Below are 5,208 nucleotides of genomic sequence, written 5' to 3' on the forward strand. Positions count from 1 at the left end.
TTTTTTTTAAACAGAAACATCAGCCTTTGTGATGTTAAAATCTGTTATGGAGGCATTATACTAACTCACTTCTTGTGATGTCACAACCTGTTATGGAAACAGGTTCCGAATATTATTTTTTGATAATAATGCATTGTTTTATTGTAATGTTAGTCATTGCTGCTCCTGGCTTTGTTAATTAGCCAATGCCATGGAAGCGCTCCAGTTAAGAAGTTTATGTTTGCCTCTTTTTTTGTTTTGTTTTTGTCCACAGTTATGCCTCATTTCATGTTTTCTTTTCATTTCAAGTCGCAAATTTTTGTCACATCACAGCTTCTGAAAACTGAAAGAATGATTGTGTTAGGCTTTTGTTACAAGGTAATAGTTTTTTTATTGGCACCATCAATGTAGAGACACAGATAGATGCTCTTAGCAGTGAGATAGATAGATATTTTTTTCTTTTCACTAGCGTTACAATGTGTCATGGCGGCCCTGCTGTGGCAACTCCCCAATGCACTAAATTTGTTTACGCTGTTTTTTTGTTAAGTTAAAGATTTATTATTATTATTATTATTATTATTATTATTATTGTTATTATTATTATTACTGTTTTAGTTTATTATATTTATTTTCACCCATGTCTTTGTGTGGGGCCGATGAGTAGAAAATGGTTAAAGCATAAAGGAAAGAATGGGGATGGAGCAGAGAGGGGTAACTCATAGGAATAGCATGAAGAAAACAAGGAAGGGAAAGGAAAGGTGTGGAAAAGGCCTTTTGCCTCCCATCAGGCTGTCACTGTAAATAAGAATTTGGTCTTAACTGACCTGCCTGCTTAAATAAAGGTTCAATCGAATACATAAATGAAATAAGAAGAGAGAACATTGTCAAATAGTTGTCTCTTTTCTTTATTTCTTCTCTCCCTCCCTCTCTTCCTGTCTGTCACTCCTTCGATCTCAGCACATAGATGGTTACGTTCAATTTAAACCAACAAGCAAAAACAGACTTCATATAAGTACAACATTTGATCCATTTTGAAAAAAAAACAACAAAAACAGATTTTGGCTTTGATTCTTTGTTTATTTATGTTGAGGCTGAACAAGGGAATACAATTTTGTAGTTGTTTTTATTGTTATCTTTAATGGTATGTTTTTTGCTGTCTGTCAACTCCTGTTGAAGTGTCTGTTGTTATGGGAAATGGTATGATGGGGGGGGGGGGGGGGGCTTTAAAGGGATGAAAACAGCAACAATAAATAACAATATGGTTCAGAGTTAAAGTGTGTTGGGTTGTGCTTGTTTGACTCATTACAAAAGTACAGTTCACATAAATGATGCTGTCTACCTGTATGCTGATGATACAACCTTTTATTTAGTTGTATTGCCCTTCTCTTCAAGAGGCTTTGATCTTAATACAGACAGGATTTCTCCACATTGAACACCCCCATGCTTTTTTAAAAGTCTTTTTGGGCATTTCTGCTACATTGAATAGTTAAAGTGGAGAGAGACATCAAAGATAGGAGCGAAGAGAGAGATGGGATGACATGCGACAAAGTTCGCTGGCTGTAGCAGGGACATAGCATGCACCTTAGCCAAATGAACCACTAGGACACCCCTCATTCTCCCCATGCTTGACTACAGTGATTTAGTTCACAGAAGTGAAGGCTGCCTTAAATGGCAAAGGACGACAAATGATGTTCCATGGAGGGCCAAGAGGCTGCAGGTTTTCATTCCAACCAAACACTATACCAGGTTCCACTGATAAGTCCCTCCTCTCTGGTGGCATGTGTGCTCATCACCTGAAATCACCTGCTGTAGTCCTTGGTTGGAATAAAAACATGCAGACTCTCGGCATTCACTCCACAAAATACATCTTACGTACAAAGTTTGACCATTTTCATGCCAAAACATTACAAGTATTCAGTGTTGCCCCCAGAATATGATTCTTGTCAGGGTGGAAAAGACTCAAACAGCATTTAGACCATAAAACTCTCCATTGAAACCCAGACAAATGAAATTCTTTTAGGGTTACCATACCATACATTTTTAGATTTTTGAATATTTTCTCAAATTCACTATGTTTTTTTAATTAAAAGGTTACCTATCTTAAGAAAGTTTCAAGTCTCAGCAGGTTGATTTTCATACTGCAATGAAAAGAATGGTGGAAATGGAAGGAAAAACACATTCAAACTTCTAAACAAGTATGGAATGCTTTGGAAAATGGTTGGTAGTAAAACAAAACAGTAGGTAGTAATAAAAATAAAGGTATTAATAAAACATGCAAAACACTGGTCCTTTAAGGCAGGGTGACCCACCGCATCTATTCAACAGTAGGGAAACTGAGATATATTAGACCTTTAAATGAATAATTAATTTTTGAACAGCTTAATATACTGTATATAATATGCAAAGAAAATAAAACTTCATTGTAGTTTTTACAGACTGTTTTAATGTAGCTGCGGTCAGGGAGGAACCTTCATCATATTGGAGGATGACAGTGACTGGCTGATATCCAATATTTATTAAGAGGTCAATAGGTCATTAATTTACTACTGCCTACATCTAGGTTGCATTTCCCCCAGTCATTTTGTAATGCATACTGTATGTAATTAGATTTTTTAACATTTACTTGTTTTTCGTAATTGTTAAAATACAAACTTTACGGTGTCAAACCTAGCTTGAAATTAACTGCTGTCCCGGCCAACAAAGACACCCTAAATAAAAACCAAATGAAGAGACACGAAAGGAAAAAGATCTAACGTGGTGAGTCCAGGTTTCTCTGGACAGAGCGCTGCTCACTGCTGTTTAGGAGACAGTTCAAATCTCTCTCATTAAGTTTTTATTCATCACTTCCTGTGTGGAGGAGATTTCCCACCAGTGACCATACTGACACCAGAATTTAATTTGGGCAAACATGAATCTACAGCGTCTCAATTAGTGGGGATGGGATGCTCTTCTCTGTTGCAGCCCCACTTTGTGACTTAGGCTGATGAAATGGTTGGCTTTTTATGTAAAATTGGGACTATAGAAAAAAAAAAAAAAGCACAAGCCAACAAAGCACATGCCAAAGCAGTATTATAATTCCAGTATTTAGCATGGTGATACATTACCTCTTCACTCGATGTTTCTGTTGGATCTCTGCTCTAATTAGCTAGCTTACTCCTTTACATTGTGAAAATGTGAATTTATTATTTGTGTTATTCACAGGCCACCGTAAGCTGCGTCAGAGACCTCTTGATGTTGCTGCAATTCCTTGCTTTTAGTCATAGATTAATGCCCCTTTACATATAATTACCTTATTGTTAGCCGTCTAGACACTACTTTTTAGTTTCCAACACTAATGTAAGATGCCCCATTTCTTTAAGTGTGATTTTACTGGTATTAATAGAGAGCAGTTAGGACATTAATTTAAGTGTGACTTTTTTGTCACATTACATTACAGTACGCATGTAAAGGTAGCCACGTAATGTAACCATTGCCAAGTAAGTTAAATAGTGCAATCAAGCAATTTACATGCTACATTCACATAAAATAACATTGTTTTTTCTCAGGAGATGAAAGCAATCAATTCCACCTCCATCTCTCTTGCCAAGAGATACAGTTGTGATGTGCGATGAATGGAATGTGTTGTGGAGAAAGTGGCTTTATATAGTTAGTACACGCTAATTATTTACTGACACTTTGCTATCTCTACTTGAGACTGCACAGCTATCTGCAATGTCAAATAAAACAGACTGGACAATGAAAGGACTTCTTCAATAATATGATTCATCTGTCTCTTTTATTAAACACCTGTTGAGGTTCAATAGTAGCATTTCCAGTCAGCCTCAAAAACCTGACTGGAGCTGCAGTCCCAGAAGAGGTGAGTGACTGTTTCGTCTTCTTGATCATTCGCTTAAACAGGGTAACATTCCTGTTTGACCTTAAAAATGACTTCTCTGAACTTATTGGTTACGATCGTGTTCACAAAAGCTTAGAGATATTCTAAAGGGGTAATGAGGTTGCCGGAGGAGGCTTTTGAAAATGTTAAAATCCCATGTCCAGATAAAAAAAAAAAAATAAAAAAAAAAAAAAAAGGGCAAATTTTTCCCATTTTATTAATGAAACATTATGGCAATATGCTAATTTCAACATGAGGAATAAAAAAGCTGCCAAGACTGTGAACAGTTTTGTTTTATGTAAGGGAAAGTGGGGCATGTTGTGACACTTTTTACTCATTGGTGTATTTCTCTAAAAAATGCCATTTTTACATTTTGAATAATTCACTGGAAGAGAAAGTTATTACTGATGAAATATCACTTGTCAACTTGTGACAACTTACCCCATGTCAGGGCATGTTGTCACATAGACAAGTGTGCTGTGTTTGTGCACACAATTCCATTTCCTCTGGAGTATATATACAATAATAACATACTATTGTATTGAAAACAACATACTTCATCTTGAAAATTGACTCCCACCACACCAGGTAAAATAACCCGTTCCTCACCTATCCTGGGATGATCAGAAAAAAACATAAATTCTGAAACAATTTCTAACAGTATGATATATTAATGTACATGTAATATATATACATTTAATTTGATGTTTTATTATGTAAAATGGCTTCTTAGTCTGCTTAATCTGCCTCATTATTTACTTTCAGGTATACAACTTGCTTTTATATTAGAGTGTTTTGACTGTTGTATTCAACATGGGTGACCTCTTATTAAGAAAGTAAACTTTTTTGTAATTGGACTTTTGGCTCAGGGTTAGGGTTATGGGTTGTTTTGTTGTTAAACAGAGTTAAAAAAAAAATGTGGTTCCCCACATGATGGGGCCAGAGAGCAAGCAACCAAATACAGTACTGTGCATTCATATAATGTCTACCACATTACAGTACTAAATGTAATATAAAGTGATCACAAAGTGACAAAGTGATCCTCTTATTCTAAGCTCAAATGAAAAAGATTTTGGAAGGAATCTGATCCATCAAAGTCAAAAAGTGTGTGTTTCTGAGTGTGTGTGTGTGTGTGTGGGGTGGGGTGGGGTGGGGTGGGGTGGGGGGCAGACTTGGGCTCCTTTTATAGACATAGAGATAGGGTTAGAGAGAGAGAGAGAGAGAGAGAGAGAGAGAGAGAGAGAGTAGATGTGAGTTTTCTGTGCCAGTAAGTAGTCACCACAGAGAGAGAAGGGATATCACACTTTCCACTGCTGCAAGACGAAAAGAAAGAAAGAAAGAAAGAAAGAAAGAAA

This window comes from Centroberyx gerrardi, chromosome 3 (genome assembly GCF_048128805.1).
Source record: "Centroberyx gerrardi isolate f3 chromosome 3, fCenGer3.hap1.cur.20231027, whole genome shotgun sequence".
Classification (NCBI taxonomy): domain Eukaryota; kingdom Metazoa; phylum Chordata; class Actinopteri; order Beryciformes; family Berycidae; genus Centroberyx; species Centroberyx gerrardi.